At 39.9% G+C, this 25013-nt stretch overlaps 1 pseudogene; it reads right to left on the reverse strand.

The window, feature by feature from the left end:
* Positions 1-21086: 21086 nt before the first annotated feature.
* Positions 21087-21231, reverse strand: LOC113833423 (annotated as a pseudogene).
* Positions 21232-25013: the final 3782 nt, after the last annotated feature.

Genomic DNA, 25013 nt, shown 5'->3' on the forward strand with positions numbered 1-25013 from the left:
AGTACTGAACTTCTACATGCGGTCCCACAGATTTCCGAGGTTTCCTCACTGAAACACAAGTTACTGGAGTCTGGATCAGTCCCATGCTGGTATCCCAGCTATCAGTCTGGGGAGGAAGAGTTCCCCGATGTTCAGGTCAGCTGTTTATGTAGGTTTCACCAGCCTGGTCTGGACCCCTTTGCTCTTCACTCGTACTTCTCCGCATCTGGATTCCAGTTCAGTTCAGTGATTAGTTGTGGGTGTCTGCTTCTACTTCCACCAGCTGCTGGATGAGGGCTATACAGTGGCATATAAGTCAGTCATCAATCTCATTATCAGGGGAGAGCATTTAAGGTAGCCTCTCCTCTGTTGCTTAGATTGTTAGCTGGTATCATCTTTGTAGATCTCCAGACATTTCCCTACTGCCTGATTTCTCTGTAAACCTAAAATGTCTCCCTCTATTATGGTATCTCCATTCTTGTTATCTTCTATTCTTCCCCTGACGCAACCTCTCTGCTCCTTCATGTCCTCTGCATCCCTCCTCTTCTCCCCTTCTCATTCTCCTAGCTCCATTCCCCCTCTTCCCGTGCTCCCAAATTGCTCAAGGGATCTTGACCCTTTCCCCTTCTCCAGGAGACCATATATGTCTCTCTTAGGGTCCTCCTTGTTTACTACCTTCTCTGTGAGTGCGGATTGTAGGCTGGTAATTCTTTACTCTGTGTCTAAAATCCGCATATGAGTGAGTACATGCCATGTTTGTCTTTTTGTGATTGGGTTACCTCGCTCAGAATGGTTTCTTCTAGTTCCATCCATTTTCCTGCAAATTTCAAGACTCCATTACTTTTTTCTGCTGAGTAGTAAATGTACCATATTTTCTCCCTTCATTCTTTGGTTGAGGGGCATCTAGGCTGCTTTCAGTTTCTGGCTATTACAAATAGTGCTGCTATGAACGTCATTGAACAGATGTCCTTGTTGTATGAATGTGCTTCTTTTGGGTATATGCCTAGGAGTGGAATTGCTGGATCTTGTGGTAGACTGATTCCCATTTTCTTGAGGAGTCACTATACTGATTTCCAAAGTGGCTGTACAAGTTGGCACTCCCACTAGCACTGGAGGAATGTTCCCCTTTCTCCACATCCTCTCCAGCATAAACTGCCATTGGTGTTTTTGATTTTAGCCATTCTGACAGGAGTAAGATGGTATCTCAGAGTTGTTTTGATTTGCATTTCCCTGATGGCTAAGGATGTTGAACACTTCCTTATGTGTCTTTCAGCCATTTTAGATCCCTCTATTGAGAATTGTCTATTTAATTCTGCACTCTACTTTTTAATTGAATTGTTTGGTGTTTTGGAGACTAACTTCTTGAGTTTTTTATGTATTTTGGAGATCAGCCCTCTGTCAGATGTGGGGTTGGTGAATATCTTTTCTCAATCTGTAGACTGCTGTTTTGTCTTGCTGACTGTGTCCTTTGCCTTACAGAAGCTTCTCAGTTTCAGGAGGTCCCATATATCAATTGTTGATCTCAGTGTCTGTGCTACTGGTGTAGTGTTCAGGAAGCAGTCTCCTGTACCAATTAATTCAAGGGTATTTCCCACTTTATATTCTAATAGGTTTAGTGTGGCTGGATTTATGTTGAGGTCTTTGATCCATTTTGACTTAAGTTTTGTGCATGTCGATAGGCTTGGGTCTATCTGCAGGCTTCTACATGTCTGCATCCAGTTATATCAGCACCATTTGTTGAAGATGTTCTCTTTATTCCATCATATAAATTTGGATTGTTTGTCAAAAATCAGATGTTTGTAGGTGTGTGGGTTAATATCAGGGTTTTCAACTCTATTCCATTGGTCTACCTGTCTATTTTTGTGCCAATACTAAGCTATTTTCAGGACAAAAGCTCTGTAATAGAGTTTGAAGTCAGGGATGGTGATGCCTCCAGAAGTTCCTCTATTGTACAGGGTTTTTTGGCTATCCTGGGTCATTTGTTTCTCCATATAAAGTTGAGAATTTTTCTTTAAAGGTCTGCGAAGAATTGTGTTGGGATTTTGATGGGGATTGCATTGAATCTGTAGATTGCTTTTGGCAAGATTGCCATTTTTACTATTTTGATCCTACCTATCCAAGAGCATGGAAGATCTTTCCATTTTCTGGTATCTTCTTTAATTTCTTTCTTTAGAGACTCAAAATTCTTTTGGTACAGGTCTTTCACTTTTTTGGTTAATGTTACTCCAAGGTATTTTTATGTTGTTTGTGGCAATTGTAAAGGGTGATGTTTCTCTGATTTCTTTCTCTACCAATGTGTCATCGGTTTATTGAAGGGCTACAGATGTTTTTGAGTTAATCTTATATCCTGCCACTTTGCTGTATGTGTTTATCAGCTGTAGGAGTTCCCTGGTAGAGTTTTTCGGGTCACTTATGTAGAGTATCATATCATCTGCAAATAGTGAGAATTTGACTTCTTCCTTTCCGATTTGTATCCTCTTGATCCCCTTTTGTTGTCTTATTGCTCTAGCTAGAACTTCAAGGACAATATTGAAGAGGTATGGAGAGAATGGACAGCCTTGTCTTGTTCCCAATTTTAGAGGAATTGCATTGAGTTTCTCTCCATTTAATTTGATGTTAGCTGCTGGCTTGCTGTATATTGCTTTTATTATGTTGAAGTATGTTCCTGTTATCCCTGATTTCTCCAAGACCTTTATCATGGAGGGGTGTTGAATTTTGTCAAAAGCTTTTTCGGCTTCTAGTGAGATGATCATGTGGCTTTTTTGCCTCAGTCTGTTTATATGATGGATTACATTTGTGGGTTTTCGTATGTTGAACCATCCTTGCATCCCTGGGATGAAGCCTACTTGATCATGGTGGATGATTTCTCTGATCTGTTCTTGGATTCGATTTGCCAGTATTTTATTGAGAATTTTTGCATCATTGTTCATGATAGATATTGGTCTGTAGTTCTCTTTCTTAGTTGTGTCTTTGTGTGGCTTGGGTATCAAGGTTATAGTAGCCTCATAAAAAGAGTTTGGCAATGTCCCTTCTGCTTCTGTTGTGTGGAACAATTTGAGGAGAATTGGTATTAGCTCTTCTTTGAATTTCTGGTAGAATTCTGCACTGAAGCCATCTGGCCCCAGGCTTTTTTTATTGGGAGACTTTTGATGACTGCTTCTATTTCCTTAGAGGTTATAGGTCTGTTTAAGTTGTTTATCTGTTCTTGATTCAATTTTGGTAAGTGATATCTGTCCAGAAAATTGTCCATTTCCTTTAAATTTTCAAATTTTGTGGAGTACAGGTTTTCAAAGTATGATGCGAAGATTCTCAGGATTTCCTCAGTGTCCACTGTTATGTCCCCCTTTTCATTTCTGATTTTGTTAATTTGCATGTTCTGTGTCTCTGCCTTTTGGTTAGTTTGGATAAAGGTTTGTCTATCTTGTTGATTTACTCAAAGATCCAACTCTTTGTTACATTGATTCTTTGAATTGTTTTCTTTGTTTCAACTTTATTGATTTCTGCCCTCAGTTTGATTATTTCCTGGCGTCTACTCCTCCAGAGTGAATTTGCTTCCATTTGTTCTAGAGCTTTCAGCTGTGATGTCAACTCTCTGGTGTGACTATTCTCTAGTTTCTTCATGTGAGCATTTAGAGCTATGAACTTTCCTCTTAGTATTACTTTCAAAGTGTCCCATCAGTTTGGGTATGCTGTGTCTTCATTTACATTGACTTCTCAGAAGTCTTTAATTTCTTTCTTTATTTCTTCCTTGACCCAGGAATGGTACAATTGCGTGCTGTTCAATTCCCATGAGTTGGTAGGTTTTCTGCAATTTGTGTTATTTTTGATTTCTAACTTTAAAGCATAGTGGTCTGATAAGACACGGGATTATTCCAATTTTTTTGTACCTGTTGAGGTTTGCTATGTTGCTGAGTATGTGGTCCATTTTTGAGAAGGTTCCAAGTGATGTTGAAAAGAAGGTATATTCTTTTGTGTTTGGATGGAAAGTTCTATAGATGTCTGTTAATCCCAATTGGGTCATAACTTCTGTTAGTTCCTTTGTCTCTTTGTTAAGTTTCTGTCTGGTGGTCCTGTCCAGTGGTAAGAGTGGGGTGTTGAAGTCTCCCACTATAACTGTGTGAGGTCTTTTTTTTTTCCATTCATTTATTTAGCTCATAAATAAAGTCATGCACAATTATGATACATAATACAGTATGTTCACAATGGCATGGCTAAATTAAACCAATTAACATGTTATATCACACATATTCATCATTTTTGTTTTGAGAACACTTAAAGTATACTATCTCACAACTTTTAAAATATAGCATATTGTTATCAACCATATTTATCATGCTCTCAGTAGACCTCAAGACATCACAAGTCCATGCCTCTTGTCCAACTGCAGTTTTCTATCCTTAAACCAGTCCTTTCCCCATTGTTAAAAGACCCACATTGAAGCCTAATAGCCACAGTTCTGCTCTCTGTTCCCATAAGTTCATCATTTCTAGATTACACATAAAACTGAAATTGTGTGACATTTGTCTTTCAGTGTCTCACTTATTTTTTTTTGGCAAGCATATAACTTTACTACTTACTAAAGATGAAATCAAATTTGCATGCACAGGTGAGCACTCACTGAAACACCTTGGATTCATCACATATTTGAGTTTCAATTAGCATATATATATATATATATATCTTCTGTGTGAGGTCTTATTTGTGATTTGAGTTTTAATAATGTTTCTTTTACAAATGTTGGTGCCTTTGTATTTGGGGCATAGATGTTTAGAATTGAGACTTCTTCCTGATGGATTTTTCCTGTGATGAATATGAAATGACCTTCTTCATCTCTTTTGATTGATTTTAGTTTGAAGTCTAACTTGTTAGATACTAGGATAGCTACCCCAGCTTGTTTCTTGGGTGCATTTGATTAGAATAGCTTCTCCCGACCCTTTACTCTGAGGTAATATCTGTCTTTGAATTCGAGGTGTGTTTCTTGTATGCAGCAGAAGGATGGATTCTGTCATTGTATCCAAACTGTTAGCATATGTCATTGTATAGATGAGTTAAGACCATTAATATTGAGGGAAATTAAGGACCATTGAGTGTTTATTCTTGTTTGTTTTTGATTTGTTGTTGGTAGTGGTATTGTATGTGGACTTACCCTGCTTTTTCTTTGAGGTTTTCGTAAAGTGGGATTATCTATTGCCTATGCTTATGTAAGTGTAGTTAATTTCCTTAGGTTGGAGTTTCCTTCCAGTACTTTCTGGGCTGGATTAGTGGTTACATATTGTTTAAATCTGGTTTTGTTGTGGAATATCTTAGTTTCTCCATTTACAGTGATTGAAAGCTTTTCTGGGTATAGGAGTCTAGGCTGGCATCCGTGCTTTCTCAGACTTGGTAGAATATCTATCCAGGTCCTTCTGGCTTTCAGAGTTTCCATGGAGAAGTCCAGTGTAATTCTGATAGTTTTGCCTTTATATGTTACTTGGCTTTTTTCCTTTGCTGCTCTTAATCTTCTTTCTTTATTCTTCTCGTTTGGTGTTTTAATTATTATGTGACGAGAGGACTTTCTTTTGTGGTCCACTCTATTTGACATTCTGTAGGCTTCTTGTACTTTCATTGGCATGTCTTTCTTTAGGTTGGGAAAGTTTTCTTCTATGATTTTGTTGAATATGTTTTCTGCACCTTTGAGTTGGGTTTCTTCACCTTCTTCTATACCTATTTTCCTTAGGTTTGGTTTTTTCACAGTGTCCCATATTGTGTTCAGGATTTGTTGGACTTAAGATTTTCTTTGCTTGATGAATTTATTTCCTCTAGTTTATCTTCAGCATCTGAGATTCTGTCTTCCATCTCTTGTATTCTGTTGGTTATGCCTGCATCTGTTTACTCAGCTTTTCCCACTTCCAGCATTCCCTCAGTTTGTGGTTTCTTTATTGTCTCTATTTCAGTTTTCACGTCCTGAACTGTTTCCTTCAGCTGTTTAATTGTATTTTCTTGGCTTTTTTTTTTTTTGGCTTTCCTTGATTTCTTGCATCTTTTGGTTTGTCTTTTCTTCCATTTCTCTGAAGGATTTTCTGATTTCCTCTCTTAGGGTCTCTATCATCTGCATGAAGTTGTTTTTAAGGTTGCTCTCTTCTGCTTCTTCTGTGTTGGGATGCTCATATCTTGCAGGTGTAGAGTCCCTAGACTCTGGTGGTGTCATATTGGTTTTCCTGTTGTTGGATGTGTTCTTATATTGTCGTCTTCCCATCTCTTCTTCCAGTGGGTGCATGTGGTATCACTTCCTTTCCTGGTGTGTATGGGTCCGGTGTTCTCTTCAGGTGGGTGCAATTGCCTCTGATGGGTCTCAAGTTGGGTGCAGGCAGGTCTGAGGCACTCGCTCTCCAGGTGGGCGAGAGCAGCACTGGCTCAGAGATGTCAGCAGACTCTGGGTTGCTTGGTCCTCAGGTTTCTAGTTGACTTGCCTGCTGACCCCTGGGCAGGAGTTCTCAGAGTGGGTAGGCAGAAGTTGGGGCCACGGCAGGGGCTGACGCAGTTCAGCTCTGCACTCTGTGGGGGCCAGAGTAGCCCATTGATCTCAGTAGAGTCAGGGTCACTGGGTCTTCAGGGACCGATTCAATCCCAGGGCGGGATTTCCCCTATCTACTATTCTTCATCAATAAAAACTCGGGAGTCAAATATCAGGGTAAGAACCTGAATGATCAGAGAAGAAACAGTGAATTGACTAATGACCTCCCCCCTCTGTCTCCTTCCTTATTTAAAAGGGCCAAGAGTCTTTCCCATTCCCTTCCTACTACTTCCAGTGTCTTTCTATATATCTTCAGTTCTCCAAAACTTCTATGGCTAATTTTGGTCAGCTAGTAGCTAGCTTTGCCCTCTGATTCAAAGTAAACTTTATTGTCAGTCTCCAGAGTGTCAGAGTGTGATCAAAATATCCCGCAACATTTCACTCATTTTGTCTAAAATAAAAAGAAAAGGTGTTGACTCTAACACAGTAAAACTATATACAATTAAGAACAATTACTAGGTAAGAATTACATTCACAATGTCCAGCCCATTTGCATTTGGTAAATTCAGAGAAAATACTCCATTATCCTGTCTTGATGAATCCAAAGTTTTGTACCTAATTCACTTTCTATCCTAACTTGTATTGACATTCCAAAACTATCTTTTTAGACCCCAAAACATTTTCTCAGATAAACAATTTAGCTTTTATGTCTTGTAATATTATATAATTTATAACTCTTTTGTGAGTTTCTTTTCTGAATTTGGTAGCAAGGAAAACTGTAACTATAACTATCTCATCTTCAACTCCATCAGAGACCGGAAAATGATATACATTACCTGAGTAAACAAGAAGTATAGAACAAGCAACTTCCAAAACTAGAGAAATGACATAGACAACTGGCTGCCTAGACAGTCACCCAAGGTTCTTCTGCAATGTTGGGGCATCCACCTTTGGCCTGCAGGTCTAGAGAATCTGACAGACTTTTTGTGAAGCAGGAATTTTGAAGGACTGACCTACCTTGTCTTGGCAAAGTTCAGCAGTCATTTTTCTTTTGTGTCCTGCTTGTCCAGTTCAGACAGCATGCGCTCAGCAGTCAAATCAAGGGCAGTTTCTTGCCCAGTGACTAACTTTCCCACAATGAAATCAAACTCCACCTGGAGGTTCTTTGATGTGTCTCACTGTCATGAAAAGCCCCAGGTTATTAAAAACATCTTAAATGCCATATTCTGTAAGTCCCTGATGTGTTTGAATGCCATCTGTTTATCTAAAATATTTCTCTATTTGGCCTTGAAAACATACTTAACATGACTACAAATTTAATTGCTATAGATGCCTAACTATTAATTTAGATTTCTTAATTATCTTAAGCAGTTTACAATAATAGACTTTAAGGACTAGCACTTTGTGTTTCATTTTAAAATGAGCTGCATAGGTACAAAATCTTAAAAAAAAAGAGTAAAAACATATGTAGAGTATAACAAAAATAACCTTAAATTTGTTTCTATATACAAAATCCATACCAATGTAAAATGCTTAAAATTAATAGTTGCTTTTCAGTTTAAAAGTAGATTTAATAATCTATTCTTTTATCCTATCAGTCCTATATTCCCCTTTTTCTTTTCAGAATGAGATCCCTGAATATAATCTCCTTTGCTTAGTTTCCTCCCTGGCTATGACCAATAACAACTTGCAACACCTCCCCCAAACAATGATAAACATTCATAATCCACTGCACAACCAAAAAGCACCTGTCCCACCTTTTGGGAATATGGGCATCATGTCTTAAAATTATTTCCTGTTGCCTGGATGTGATAGCATCTTTAGGAGATCCTGAGAAAATTGAGACAATGGTCAAGTCCTCGGAAAGCCAGCTGTTGTCCAGTCTTTGTATAATGGGAAAGTACAGGGCTTATCTGAAGTCTTGGTGGGACTAATCTGTGAGGCTGACCCATCTCAGCTAACCACCTTGAAATTGTGCTGAGCAGTTTGTAGCCTAAAGATGATCTTTAGGTTGTGTTTGTCAGCTTACTGGCATTACCACAATTCAGGTAGAGTCATGCCTTTGGGGCCCCAACATCCTTCTGGAGACTTAAATGGTCACTGTTAGGAATAGTCACCGTTCACTGATGAAAAGTTAAACATTTTAATTGTCAAATTAAAATTCAGCAGGTCTCGGAGATTAAAGGACTACAGTCTATTAAATACATATGGGGTACCCCAACTTAGTTCCTAGTTACCTGATTCAGACTCAAGCCCCAAATCATGTACAGGAAGCTAGATGAAGCCAATTTCTGGTATTAGTACACTATATGACCATTAATATCACAACAGAAAGCTTAAACACACACACACACACACACACACACACACACACACACACACACGTTATAAATTTTGAGATAATAATTATACCTTAAGAAAAGTTTTAAAGAGTCAAAAAAATAAAACCCAACAGATTATGAGATTTTGGTTTTTCTTCTGTCCTATACCAGGTGGGTCTTCAGACATGAGATAGAGATTTTGAATTTTCCTTTAATTTGCATGCTTGGGTTTAGAGAAGAGAGAGACATAATCCAACTCTAAAGCCAGATTCAATTTTTCATTAAACTGGGACTACAAAAAGACAATTTGCCTTATATATCTATAGAGAACAGCAAAAACAAACATTTGGGAAGATTTGTAAAACTTTATCCTGTTGGAAATGTATTTGTATTTCTCCAGATGTCTCACTTGCACAGTGGTCTTCAGATTCCTTAGTTGGGTGCCTGGAAAGACGACGAAAACAAAACCCTACCCCAACCCTGACTTTGGGGGATTTCCCTTTTTGGAAAGTAATATTTGATAAAAATGAAAGGCATTTGTTAGTCTTATAAGTTAGTTTAGATTGAATGGCCGTGCTGTTTAATGAACTATTGCTTCTCCTAATCAAGGGGTATCTTCTGTTTGAATCTACTCTTTATCAATTTTGATGGTATCCATAGTTTTCCTTCCCCTTTGGAAACAAAAGCAAAACCTCTTCCCCACATAACGCATATCCCAGATTCCATTCTAATGTCAATGAGTCTTTAATGTATATACGTTAATTCAACAATGTTTCCTACTATCTAATGTCTCTCTGCAACTGTTGCTTCTTTCTCACTAGCATTTTTAAAATTTAAAGTTAACAAAGCATCCTGTAACCTATCTTTGTGGGTATCTATCTATTACACCATTCTGTTTATTAATCATATCTTTTAAAATGTGATTAGAGCCAGGCGGTGGTGGTGCACACCTTTAATCCCAGCACTCGGGAGATAGAGGCAGGCAGATCTCTGTGAGTTCGAGTCCAGCCTGGTCTACGAGAGCAAGTTCCAGGACAACCTCTAAAGCCACAGGGAAACTCTGTATGGAAAAAAATGTGATTAGATCTTTCTATAACTGCTTTTCCTGTAGGATTGTATGGTACACCTGTACTATGCTTTATGTTGTAATTAATATGAAAAAAATGTTTCATTTTACTAGAAACTTGCTGGAGTAGAGTCACTCTTAATTTGTGTAGGTATCCCCATATAGCCATGACTTCTAATGTCAGGGCCCACAGAGATGGCTCCACTTCATCTTGACTTAAGGACAGACAGTTCAAAACTGTCCTTACTCTTCCAAAGTTAATGTCCTAAGACCTAAAGGTCTAAGGTGTGGCTACTGTAGAATGTTTGATCTTTAGTCATGGATATCTTATCGAAATAACAAGAGACTTGGTCTGAGGTGTGGTTACTCTTAACCCTTAAGGCCAGAAAACAAGAAATTTAGTCTAAGGGGTGGTTATCAAATGTTTGGAGAATTAAGGAAGAAGGTCTGTTTCTTCCTTGTGTCTTGACAAAGAAGTCTTTTGCCATGTACCCCCTTTTGGTTGAGGTATTTAAGAATGTTAAAGAATAAACTCGGGGTGTCCAGTATTCACTGGATTGCCCTCCTGATTCTATTCTGTGCCTCTGTCTTTTTCTTAGCATCTTTACCTGCTGTTTCTCAATCTACAGTCCCCCTCTCAGATACCAGCCTAGCAAGTCAGCTAGATTTAACTGAAGCCCCACAAAGATGGGATATAACATTCTAATAAATGTGTAATTACAGAATAAGCCTTTTCAGTACTTAAAGCGTTGCCCATTAAAATCCTGAATGTATATGTATGTTATGGTGCAAATGTTTTAATTTCAAACTCTGCAAAATGAAACATATCCGTTTGTCAAATTTCATTTCTTTGGGTACCTTTTTGGTTACTTCCTGAAGGTAATGGAGTTTGGTTATACAAAGAACAAATAGGACATTTCCTTGGCTTGTTGCCAAGTGATAGAAAAATGTTTTTTCAAACCTTTGTTGTTAACATGGTGCTGCTTATGAAATTCTGAAACTTCTAGCACATTCCCTACCAATAACTGATCAATTTCATCATTACCTGTGCTAGAGGACCTGGTAGATCTGTATGGGATCTGATATGTATTTTATACAATGGATGATTTCTATTTCTGATTACTTGTTGTAATTAAATAAATAACAATGTTAATTATGAATTATTTAGAACAAGTGCAGTCGTTTAAATATGTAAAACAATAGGAGATTCAGAAAAATCTAATAACAGTATAAGAGTGGCATATAGTTCTGATTTTTTAAAACTGAATCATAAGGGCTTTGAGCCACTTTATTTATTTTTCCTGACATATAGCCTGCCTTTTCTGATTTATTTGGATCAGTATAGACTCTAAGGGCTCCAGAAATTGGTGTTTCCCATACAATGTGATGAAGAATCCAGTTAGTTCTTTTTATAAACTGAAGTCTCTTGCTTTGAGGATATTTGTTGCTAATCTCTCCCAAGAAATTCAGCCGGGCGTTGGTGGCACACACCTTTAGTCCCAGCACTTGGGAGGCAGAGGCAGGTGAATCTCTGTGAGTTTGAGACCAGCCTGGTCTACAAGAGCTAGTTCTAGGACAGCCTCTAAAAGCCACAGAGAAACCCTGTCTCGAAAAACAAAAACAAAAACAAAGAAAGAAAGAAATTACTTCAAGCTCTTTGCCAATATTCATTCTCTGACCATAACAAGGCAATTTCAGCATTAGTAAAAGGTATCACAATTTCTGTTGGATCTATTCCTGATAATTGACAAAGTCTCAATTTTTCTTTTAGAATCAATTCAGAAACCCATTCTACATATGTCTTTATTTTTTCTGCTTTGTGGTTAAAAATATGCATTCTAAGATATTATCTTCTTTCTGTATAAGAACTCCTGTAGGAGAATGAGTAGAAGATAGTATGACCAGGATATAATCAAGCTCTGGATCCAAGTGATCCACAAGTGCACCCTATAATTTTTCTTCCACCAGAGCCAATTCTCTTTCGTTTCAGCTGACAATTTTCTTGGACTATTTAATTCCTATCTCCTTGTAAGGTTTGAAATAAATTACTTAGTTCTTGAGTTGTCAATCTAATTGTGGGGTGTAGCAAGTTAATATCTCTGAGCAGTTTTTGAAAATCATTAAGAGTTTGTAACTGATCTCTCCTAATTTGTTTTTTCTGTGGTTGAATTTTCTATAAATTGATCATATGTCTTGAGTAACTAATACAATCTCCTCTTTGTATTTTTTCAGGAGCAACTTGTAATTCCCAACAAGGAAATTTTCTTTACTTTTTCAAACATTTTTTTTCCTAAGGTATCTGAGTCTGAATCAGCTAGCAAGATATCACCCATTTAATGATAAATTAAAGATTGAGGAAACTATTCACAAACTATTTCTAATGGCTGTTGTACAAAATATTGACACAAGGTGGGGTTGTTTAACATCCCTTATTGAAAGATTTTCCATTCATACATTTTAACACGCTGGGGGTTATTATAAATAGGTGTTGCATGAAAAATGAAACACCCAGAGACAGATATTGGGGTTCAAGCTGAAGATCAGGGAAGCAAGACAGCAAAGCTACCAGAAGAGTTCTTACCTCTAACAGGACTGGGATGTTCCTATTCTCAACGTGGCTGGAGAATGAATACCTGGTACTGAGATCTTGCTCCTGTGTTATACACCCCCCTAATGCTGGAATTAAAGGTGTGTGTTTCCAGGTGCTGAGATCATCTTTGTGTGAGTTGTTTCTCTTTAGGACTAGATGAATCTTGTGTAGATCTGGCTGACCTTGGACTCACAGAGATCTGTCTACTTATTAATCCTGTGGCCACTGAAGAGATTGTCTTTTAAGGAAGGTACCTGCATGAGAGATTCATAATATCTCACCAATGACAACAAAGCCCCTGTCATTGGTGAAATAGGGAAGACTGCCTAGAGGAAAAACCAGGGCTCTGCACAAAGGTGGTTGGTGATTTTGGATAAAAGGGGGTAGGTCTCTTCTATACCAGCAGCTTGCTTTGGAGTAATTGTATAGTTACTAATTTGGCAGAAATTCAGAGGAGAATTCATCAGCAAGGTTGAATCTCTTACTAGATTATGTGTGTCCTTTTAGGCAGACAGATGGAGACTCCTATAATCCTATCACTCTGGAGGTGGAAGCAGGAGTATCAATAAACTCTAGGACTGATGGGAGAGTTTTTTTTTTTTGTTTGTTTGTTGTTGTTGTTTTTTTTTTTTTTTTTTGGTTTTTCGAGACAGAGTTTCTCTTTGTAGCTTTGGAGCCTCTCCTGGCACTCACTCTGGAGACCAGACTGGCCTTGAACTCACAGAGATTTGCCTGCCTCTGCTTCCCGAGTGCTGGGATAAAAGGCGTGCACCACCAACGCCCGGCTGGGAGAGATAAATTTTGTATGATGATATTATTAAAACATTAGGGCCCAGAAGCATGGCTCAGCCTGTAAAAGCACTTACCATGCAGTACTGACAGCCTGAGTTTGACCCCTGAATTCCATAGAAGAAGGAAGAGAACAGACTCATTAAAGGTGTCCTCTGATTTCCACAGGTGCATGTGTGCTATGGCACTCACAACACACACAGGCACACACACACACACACACACACACACACACACACACACACACACACACACACAAACATATATTTGAGACAGGGTCTCACTATGTAGCTCTGGATATCACTATGTAAACCAAACTGGCCTCCAACTAACCAAGATCTGCGTCCCTCTGCCTCCTGATTGCTAAGATTAAAGATGTGCACCACCATGCCTGGCAATAATAGTGATTTTTGTTTTAACTGAAAAGCAATTAGAAGCCAGGCAGTGGCGGCACACATCTTTAATGCCAGCACTCAGGAGGCAGAGGCAGGCAGATCTCTGTTGAGTTCAAGACCAGCCTGGTCTACAAAGTGAGTTCTAGGACTGTTACACAGAGAAACCCTGTCTTGAAAAACAAAACAAAACAAAACAACAACAACAAAATACAAAAAAAAAGGAAAAGAAAAGAAAAGCAGTTAGATAAGGAACCTTGTTCTTTGTTGAAAGTTATAAGATATATTTAATTACAAAATTTAATTACAAAACTTGATCTCATTGCCCAAGACCTGGCTGATCTGTGGACACAGAAGTCAGAGGCATCAGGGAAGGCGACCTTCAATTTTATATTGTACGAGAAAAGACTCTATTTTCATGAAACAGGGAGGGAGAAAGTTGTTTGAATACTTGCAAGAGAAGTAGATGATTGAAAACTTAGAGAATCTTTTTCTTTGAAAGCCTTTAACTAGTTTTATTTTTGCTGATTCAATGCTAACTAGTCAGACTAATTTATTATCTACATGATCTTCTGACTGCATTCTCTATCAAGGAAGAGCCTGGACTGATAATTACAGAATTTTAGATGGCCATGATGATAAGAGGCTATAGTCCCAGCTGTTTAGGTAGTGCAGACAAGAAGGTCACATGACCCAGAGCCAGCCTGAGCCACACAGTGATGCTCCATCTCAAAAATAAAACAAAATAACTTGGAGCGGGGGTCAGGTAATAGCAGGTCCAGCCACATAGGAGGAAATAATTATGACTCATACAATTAAAAAGTCCCAAGGGAAACAGAATTGGAAAACCTGGGAGGTGCTGTAGGTAGGAGCCCTGGTTCGCTTGGTAAAATCTGTTTTCTAAATCTTGGTTTTCTCCTTTGCGTGAGAGGAGTATGAATAGTCTACCCCTTCTCACAGGCTTACCATGTGTGATTGTGCATGTAAAACTGTTTTGTACTCTGTATAATATTATGTTATTATGTACTATTACTACAGCAGCTGAAATATTAGCAATTTTTAAGTACCAGGACTTGGCGATGTCTTCAGTTACATGGTAAAATTAGGACTTGCTATGGGTAGATACTATATGATGAATAAATCCACCTTCTCTCATATTATTTGAAAATATGTAAATTGTTTTATTTTTTAAATTTATCATGTATATGTTCGTGCGCGCGCATGCGCGCGCGCGCGTTGTGTGTGTGTGTGTGTGTGTGTGTGTGTGTGTGTGTGTGTGTGTGTGTGTGTGTGCATGCCATGACATCAGAGAACCACTTGCTCCAAAGCATGAATTGAGTTTTTCTTCTTTATCAGAACTGGGCCTGAGCCTAGAGTCCCACATACACTAGGTAAGTAAGTACTCCACCATCGAACTTCATCCCTGATCCACAAATTGACCTCTCTTGACCAACCTTCAAGAGTGGCCTAACCTGACTCTGGACAATGGTCTGAAGGAGCTAACAGCAGTGCTTGTATAGTTTGGCAGCTGTCAACAGGAAAAATAGGGCCAGGGAAGAGAGGTGGCTTGAACAGCTGGTGGAACCAGACTCAGGGAAGGGAGGAGCTGGATGACATCACCATCCCATGAATGTCTTATCAGGTAGTAAACCCTTCCAAGTTCAGCTTGAAAGATTACTCCTGGCCTCCCACATAATAGGTACTCATAAATCTATGTATTTACGAGTTACTCAGGAAGCCCAGGCTTGAACTTGATTTGAAGCCAGCCTGGCCTTAAGATGCTATTCCCACCCCCAAAGTATTTATTAACTGGATAGATAATCCTAGACCTGAAATTGCCCTCCAATCACTGTTATGTCATTCTCCAATCATCCTCAAAATGTTACTTAATATAATTTGGCTTCTGAGAGTAAATCATTCAGTGTTGTTATGTGGCACATTCGTACATATATAAACACACAGTAAGAACCATTCATTTCTAGTTTTTATACTAAATATCTGATCTGGGGCTATTATTTTAGCATCTTACTTTTTACTCATTTCCCTAATGTTTTGGACAAAGTTATGATTATGCCATTCACAGATATTTATTTTCTGGATTTTTTTTCATGAAAAACAGTTTTGGGATTTTTTTTTAGAATGCTATACTATCTTCATTAAACACTGCTTCTAACCAAACCATAATGGGCTGTGTTCATTTGTTAGATGTACTAAGTCATTCTCTTGCTCTCCTTTCAAAAAAGAGAATACTAAAGGATAAAAAGTTTACATAAAGTACAGAACCAGGTAAGAAAAACTGGCAGGGACCAAGTATGGTGGCTTACAGTCAGGAGGATTGTCTCAAGTTCCAAACATACCTGGGTTACAGAGTGAGACCGTTTTTCCAAAAATAAATGGAAAACATCAAAAAGGTGACTTCTCTAGTTCTTTTCCTGTGGCCCAAGCACTGCTGTGGCAATAGATAACAGTAGGCAGAAGACCATCGCATCCATACACAGTGCCAAGAGTAATTCTGTCATCATCAAGCCACTGGTATATTTATTAAGAATAGCAGAGTGATGTACAACATGAGACCTGCATGTGAAAAGTAAATACAGAAACTGGTGGCACCACTGGTTTGCTTTGGTTTAAGCTTTGTCATATAACACATGTGTCACATCAAGGAACTAATCAACTTTTATCTTTTAAATAAAAGTCAATCTCATTTTATAGTTTTCTGGACTTACTATTTATTTTAGAATTGGGGCCCTTATCTACCGGTCATTTTCTTCTTGTACATCTTCAGTGGCTAGTGGTGACCAAGGCTCCTGAGAATTGTCTCTGTACTGGTTCAGCAAGTACAGACAGGTTCTGCTTTCTGGGCCATAGTCCTTTAACAACACAGCTAGCTAACTACTTTCTAACCATTCACTTAAACTCCAATCTAGTCAGTTACCCAGTGGATAGGACTGAGACTTTCTGGAGACAAAAATGGCAGATGAGCAGTTGGGACAATGAGCCAGTAGTCTAGCAGCCACATACACTAAACACCACTGTCCAAAATACTTTGTTGGGCATGGAAAAAACAAGCAAACAAACAAAAAAAAAAACAGTTTTTTTTTTACTTGTTTTTAAAGAGCCATCAATACTGTTTAGGAGTTGAGTGGGTGTGGTGATGTTTTGTTTGTGGTCTAACAAATAAAACTTGCCTGAAGACCAGAGTGCAGAGCTAGCCACGTTAGTTAGCCAAAGATGCCAGGCAGTGGTGGTACACACCTTTAATCTCACCATTCCGGAGACAGAGGCAGGTGGATCTCTGTGAGTTCAAGGCCATCCAGTCTAAAAGAGAAACAGAGCCTGTTTGTGGTGGCTCTCAACTTTAATCCCAGTATTTGGGAGTTACACGCCTTTAATCCCAGAATTTAGGGAGATGGAGACAGGAGTTATGTGGCTGGGCAGAGAAAGGAAAGGCAGGAAGAAACAGGAGCTCAGGGCATTCAGTATGAGGATTTGCAGGGACAGGATCACCCCTTTGATCTGATGATTCTGTATCAGTAAGAGGTCTCTCTTGTGACTGGCTCCTTTACTTTTTAACATTTACCCCATATCTGACTCTGGGTTTTTATTATTAAGACCTATTAGTGTTCATGCTGCAAGTAGGTGTGCCATAAACAAATTGTAGTAACTGGTGTAGTAATTGTAGTATAAGGATTCCTTATACACTCTTAGAATACAGGAATGGGTCTTGTTTCTTTTGTTTGTTTTTTGAGAAAGGGTTTCACTGTGTGGCCCTGGCTGTCCTGGAACTTGTTCTATAGACCAAGATGGCCTTGAACTCACAGAGATCCACCTGCCTCTGCCTCCTGAGTGCTGGGAGTTAAGGCATATGCTATCACCACCCAGGAAAGATGAGTCTTGAAAGCAGAATGGGAAAGATCTTGTTAGAATAATTTTACACTCAACAAGGGACTGTTGCCTACTCAGGGGAATGCTGAAAAAAAAAAGTATGATAAAGCTGGGTGGCTGGGGGTGGGCTGACAGAAGAACAGCTTTGTTAGGAAGTGTGTTGTGGGGAGGGTTTGGTGCATGCCTTTAATCCCAGCACTTGGGAGGCAGAGGCAAGCGGATCTCAATGAGTTTGAGACAAGCTTGGTCTACAAGAGCTAGTTCCAGGACAGCCTCCAAAGCCACAGAGAAACCCTGTCTTGAAACCGCACCCACTCCTCCCACTGACACACACACACACACACACACACACACACACACACACACACACAAAAAAAAAAAAAAATGTGTGATACTTCTAGCTCTTCAGATATTTGCAATCCAGTTGAGGAGGCAGGAGATAATGAGGTTAAGGCTGAAATATAAAGTATTGTTCTCTCTAATTATATGGGGATGAAATAGACAAAGAAAGTAGAAACTGAGGGGAGAGAAGGAGGAGTCCAATGAAAATGTGAAAATAGAGTTTAGAAGGCAGTTTTGAGTTGAATTTAAACATAGGAATAGCGTCTGGATAGATAGCTGAACAGTTAAGAGACTGACTGCCCTTTCCAGAGCACCCTGCTTTGATTCCTATCACTCACATGGCAGCTTCTACCATCTCTAACTCCAGTACCAGAGAATCTGATTCCTAATCTCCTTGAGCATCAGGCAGGCATATAGTGCTCAAACATACATGCAGGCAAAACACTTCCACACTCTGAACCCCTACACTTACAAAAGAATAGAGGGAATATTCATGGGTCAGAACCTTGTTGGAATAGATAAAGGCTATTTGGACTCTATGAAAAGCATGGCCAAAAAGCCACAAAGATGGCAATTTGTTGAGAGACCTTGGGTGCTACATTAATAGCTTTGACCTTTATTACTCCCTTCAGGCAGTTGTTAAAGAGCTTCAGCACCAGGGAATGACATCATGAAAATAGGAGGCCAGAGAAACCAGTTAGGAGGCTACTGGGAACATTTTGAGATAAGGTCTTGCTGTGGAAGTGTGAAAGGAAGGACAGATCTGAGCAAGCCAGAAGAAAGGATCAATAGCATTTACTTCTGAGTGATGTGAACAGACAGGGAGGCTGGGGGTGGGCTGACGGAAGAACAGCTTTGTTAGGAAGTGTGTTGTGGGGAGGGTTTGGTGGCAGACTTCTGGTAGAAAGTAGAGAGCAAGATTTACATATCAGCAGGAGTGTGTTCTCAGCTGATTATCTTATAAAAACTGTGGCGTTTCTCCGGAACCGAGGCAGAAGGCATCACAGTGATTTCACAAGGCATGACACTGGATGCACAAGGGGAACAATTTACAAGGGGAAAGAGCATATTGCTGTGGCTGACCCATGCACTCTTGGTTTGCTTGTTTAGTTTCATGTTTTCATTGTATTTGGACAAAATACTTTAAAAACTGATTGGACCTGTTTTCTTATCTATGAAATAAGAATTTATTACATAATGACTCTTGAGTTGGCCTTTATGAGATTTAAATCACAGCCATTATTCAAGGTTTGTGTTACATTTTCTTGCTACTTTACCTGGAGGCCTAGTTTGCTCCTATGCCCAGTCCCTAGCACCAAAAGCAAACAATCTTCATTCTCTTAATCTTTAGAATATACATTCTGCATATAAACTCTAAATTTCAAGGCAGAGAAACCCAATTTATTTGCATACAGTTTTGCACTCTGGTCTCGCTATGGCTCTGTTGGCTTTTCTGGCAACAATGTGTCTGCACTCAGTTATTGAGCTGGCCGGAGCTTGGGGTAGGCTTAAAAGACGGGCTTTTCTCTCAATCTACCCAGCTTCCTTCTCTCTCTCTCTCATGATTTTTATTTTTATTTTACATATGTGAGCCATTATCTGTATGCATCTAAGTGTACTGTATGCATGCCCCATGTCCATAGAGGTCAGAAGAGGGGAGTCGGATTCTTAAAACAGAGTTAGAGACAGTTGTGAACTACCATGAAAGTGCTGGGAACTGAACCAAGGTCCTCTGCAAGAGCAGCAAGTGCTCTGACTGCTGAATTATCTCTTCAGCCCCTACTATTACTTTTACAGAAAGTCTTGGCAAGTTTCCTAGGCTCAAAGTGACCTTGCTCTGTAGCCTAGGAAGGCCTTAATTTCACAATCTGATTAGCCTCTGATTAACCCAGATTAGAAACTTGCACTAGTTTGGAGGACCCTAAGAGAGATAGATATACATGGTCCCCCCTCCACCCACCCTACACACAGAAGGGGAAAGGGACAAGATCTCCTGAGCTAATTGGAAGCATGAAGGGAGGGGAAAGGGAGCTAAAAGAAAGAGGAGGGGAGAGGAGGACATGAGAGAACAGGAAGATTTAGTAAGGGGAAGAATAGAGGAGAGCAAGAAAAGAGATACCATCATAGAGGGAGCCATTATAGGTTTAAAGAGAATTCTGGCACTAGGGAAATGTCCAGAGATCTACAAGTTTGACCCCAACTAATAATCTAAGCAATAGTTGAGAGGATACCTTAAATGTCCTTCTCTGATAATGAGATTGATGATTACCTTATATGACATTCCTAGAGCCTTCATCCAGTAGCCGATAGAAGCAGAGGCAGACACCCACAGCTAAACACTGAGCTGAACTCTGGAATCCAGTTGCAGAGAGGGAGGAGTGTTGAGCAAAGGGGTCAAAACTAGGCTGAAGAAGCCTACAGAAACAGCTGACCTGAACAAGGGGTTGCTCATTAACCCCAGACTGATAACTGGGAAACCAGCATAGGACTGACTGTTCCAGACCCCCTGAACGAGGATGTCAGTTTGGATGTCTGGTTAATCTGTGGGGCCTCTGGTAGTGGATCAGTATTTACTCCTAGTACACGAATGGACTTTGGGAGCCCACTCCACATAGAGGAATACTCTCTCAGCCTAGACACAGGGGGGAGGGCCTAGGCCCTGCTCCAGATGATTTGACAGACTTTAAAGATCCCCCGTGGAAGGCCTCACCCTGCCTGGGGAGCAGAAAGGAATTGGGATAGGAGGTAGGGCTAGGGCAGGGAAGGAGGGGAGGGAGAGGGAACTGTGATCGACATTTAAAAGAAGCTTGTTTCTAATTTAAAATTGGTCTAATTACAATTATAAAAATAAAATAAAAAAGAAACCTTCTTCACTAGTGGGCTCTGCTGCCAAATGGTTTTCCTAATAGTGTAGTTAGACTTCTTCCCTTGAGGCTCAAATCTGTTGAATGTGCAAAGGCATCCACCTGCTTAGGGGAAGGTTTGTTTGGGAGGAACTGGTGTAGTTTTACTCTACAGTCTTCTTGTTAAGTTAAATCCGAGGCCCTGTCATATTTAAGTGGATAGGATTACATTAGGGAATGAATAAGGAGGAGGTGGCCCATTAGCTCCAACAGATGATGACAACTTTAGTAAATGTGTGACATGTGTGTTAGGGAGGTTGCATTTCTTACCCTTTGTAGAAGGTGGAGACAAACACTTCAAAGCTTGTATTTTTTTATTTTTTTAATTAAAGGGAGCACAAACACAGAACCCCACAAATTATGCAGTTGAGTTTCTCCAGTTTGGGTAAATCTTGAAGGTCAGCACATCCAGAGCCTCTATCTGGGAAAACCACCTATGTGACCATGGTTTGTCCCGCGCGCTGTATGTTCTCGCCGGCAAGAAATACACGCAGGACACTCGGATCCTTCTGCAGACAAGCTTTAATGCATCTTGAGAGTGGAGAGAGCATAAGCTTACCAGAGCGGAGACCCTGAACCAAGAATCCCATTCCTTAATAAAGGCTGGCAAGCCGCCTGGGACGTGTTACCCTATGAATGGCTTCAGCTCCTCAGGCCAAATGAGCCACGGGATAGGCAGAGATCAAAGGAATGGAGATTACCCAGCGCCTGTGAAGTAATTTACATTTTGGTGTCTTCAGGCACCATTATTGTAATGGAGAATGACGGCTCCCTACAATGGTTATCTCTCCTACCAGATAAATATCAAAGCTTGTATTATAATAATGGACCAAGAGACAAAATTTGTTAATTGCTTTCATTTTCAATTTTGATTCTATTGTTGTCTGAGACTGTCTCATTCTGTAACCTAGACTAGTCTAGAAGTCTTGGCAATCCGCTGCCTCAGCCTCCCAAGCATTAGGATTGGAGGAGTGAGTCACTATTCCTGTGGGATCTCTTTTATTTTTAGATAGAGTTTCGTGTAGCTCAGGCAACTCATGACACAGCTGAAGATGACCTTTGACTTCTGACTTTCCTGCCTCCACCTACCCAGTTCTAGCACTATAGTTCTGTCCTGCTAGGCTGGGTTTATGTGGTAGTGGGGTGCTGAGGTAGAGACAAATTCTTTATCAACTGAGGCACACTTTAACTTTGCTTATTTGAGAATTTCACACTTGCATACAATGTGTTTTGTCTAAGTTCACCCCCATTCCCTCATCTCCAGTTTCTTCCTGTTCCCCTCCCACCTTCACATCCTTTCCTTTTACACCTACTGATCCCATCTTTGCTTCCTGCACGTCCATGGGTGTGGGACTATCCACTAAAATCTCATAGGTACCACATGCATGAAGAAAACTGTCTCTTCATCCCCCTGCAACCATCAACTGTCAATAGTGCTTCAGTTAGGGATAAGAATTCTTGAGCCCCTCTCTCATCCATGCATGGATTTTGGCTGCCTTGCTCTTGTGCCATGCGTGGCTCTAAACATGGAGCTTTTGAAGCAGGTACTATTACTTTCCTGAAATTACAAATGAGGAAACAGAGGACTTGAGTATAGAGTGCTTAAGTGTTTGAGGTGACTTGGGTGTTCGGTGACTTAAGTAATTATTATTATTATTATTATTATTATTATTATTATTATTATTACTATTATTATTATTTGGCAGGGGTTCTCTGTGTAGCTTTGGAACCTGTCCTGGAACTCACTGTGTAGAACAGGCTGGCCTCCTGAGTGCTGTAATCAAAGGCACGAGCCACCACCTCCCCACCTACTTTTTTTTTTTTTTTTTTTTGGTCTTACTATATAGCCGTGTCCTGAAACTCATTATGTAGATCAGGCTAGCCCTGAATTCACAGAGATCCACCTGTATCTGCCTCCTAAGTGCTGGGATTGAAGGTGTGCATCACTACGCCCAGTCCAAAGAATGAAACTGTTTTTAGGATTTCTATTGTCATGATGAGGCACCATGACTAAAGTTAACTTGGGGAGGAAAGGGTTTATTTCATCTTACAACTTGTAGTTCATCATCCAGGGAAGACAGGGCAGGAACTCAAGGCAGGAACTGATGAAGAGGCCCTGGAGGAGTGCTGCTTATTGGTTTGCTCCTCATGCTATGCTCAGCTTAGTGTCTTGTATCACTCAGGATCACCAGTCTAAGATTGGCACTGCCTGCCGTAAGATGGGGCCTCCCAGATCAAGTATCAGTCAAGTCTTGCCCTCAGGCCAATCTGGTAGAGGCATTTTCTCAATTCAAAAGTAACTCTAGATTATGTCAAGTTAAATACAAACAAACAAACAAAACAAACAACAAACAAACAAACTAGCCAGCACATGGACAACACCATGCTACTATGGGTAGTACCTTGACTTGATAGCTATCGTTTATTATTGTTAGAAGGGTTGGGATAACAGCAAATCTTACTGAATCATCTATCAGGTTTGTTATTTGATTGTTTGTTTATTAAGACAAGGTCTCCTTATGCTAGCCAGGCTGGCCTGGAATGACTAACTTCAAGTGATAGGTTCTCCTGCCTTAGCTGCTCCGGCATTTGGACTACAATGTACGCCATGGTGCCTGACTTATGATGATAGAGTCTATATGTTTAGGAATGTGAAGCTTTTGAGTTATCAGCCATTTCAGGTACTGAAAACTGTGTTCACTGCTGTCTATTTATTGAGGCTTGGCAAGGAATAAAGGCTACATCCTTTCTTACCCAATTGCAACCCACATTCACACCTTTCTGAGACAAGAACCTTCCTGGAGAGGCCGGAGAGATGGCTCAGTGGTTAAGAGAACTGACTGCTCTTCCAGAGGCCCCAGGTTCAATTGCCAGCACCCACATGGCAGCTCACAACTGTCTGTAACTCCAGTTCCAAGGAACCTGACACTCATGGCAAAACACCAGTGCACATAACAAATGTAAATAGATAAATGAAAGAAAAATGGTCCTTCCTGGAATGGACTGACCTCAAGCATCATCCTGTCAGTCTTGCAGCTTCTAAGTTAGTAACCTTCCCATACCAGGTACTTCCTCTGGCTCCACAGTTAAAGATTTCACTTCTGATGGAGTGAGCCTCAGAGGCTTCCCCCCTTCCTATCAGTCCTATGAGTAGAGAGAACTTGCTGCATGGAGAACAAGAGTTTCAGATGCCCAGAAGCAACCAACTCTATCTTGGGAGGCTATCCAGGTGTTTCTTAGTCTCTGGGTTGTGATCTCATATGGCTTGTGTAATTAATTCATTGTGGAGCAGGGGTCAGGAAAAAGTTGGCAATTATAAAAGGTTTCTGATGCCACGCCAGCGCCTTTGACTTGAGAGGCAGAAACAGGCAGATCACTGAGTTTGAGGCCAGCTTGGTCTAGAGAGCGAGTTCTAGTACAGCCAGGGCTACAGACACAGAGAAATCCTGTCTCAAAAAACAAACAAACAAAAATTTTTCTGGACACACACACACACACACACACACACAGACCAAAAATTAATTCAGTATCAAACATCATGATCTTAATTGTGTTTCTGGTAGTACTTGCCTGTAATGCATCTTGTGACTTCATTGTACTCTTAGTTTTGAACACACTTGCACTTTGCTCTGTTCATGCTGGCACACCACACAACACCACACAACACCACACCACACCATACAGCACTACACCATACAACACCAAGGAACACTGCTTGAAACACAACTGCTCAGATTTGCATTGCAGTGATATCATTTGTCACATAGTGTTCTGCTTTTACAGAAACACAATGATTTAATTATGGAAAACACAGAAAATGTTTTTCTACCATCATTCCAGCATGTCTTTGGGTTACATTGTGCTAGAATGTTTGGTGTTAAAAATGGCCGTTTGAGTTGCTGACTTGGTTTTATGAGAAGAAATCATTAAGTGAAGTTTTCACTTGGAACTAGGATAGAAACATTCAGAAACTAGGATAGTTTCTGAAAAGGCCCAAAAGACACTTCTGCCATTTTGTGCTATACCAGTCTCAGGACTAGCAACTATAAAATAAAAAGTGAGAAATATTAAAAATGTCCTATTTCCTGCAGTATTAAACAGCTTAAATTTTATATACAGTCATAGTCATTTTATTTATTATTACTAGAGAACGATCCTAGGCAAGTATTCTGCCACTGAGCTTTAGTCACAGCCCAAATTGCCTTCAATGAATGACAAAATCCTGTATATACACCCAGGAATTGATTTAAAAT

Source organism: Cricetulus griseus, assembly GCF_003668045.3.
Source record: "Cricetulus griseus strain 17A/GY chromosome 1 unlocalized genomic scaffold, alternate assembly CriGri-PICRH-1.0 chr1_0, whole genome shotgun sequence".
NCBI classification, from domain to species: Eukaryota; Metazoa; Chordata; class Mammalia; order Rodentia; family Cricetidae; genus Cricetulus; species Cricetulus griseus.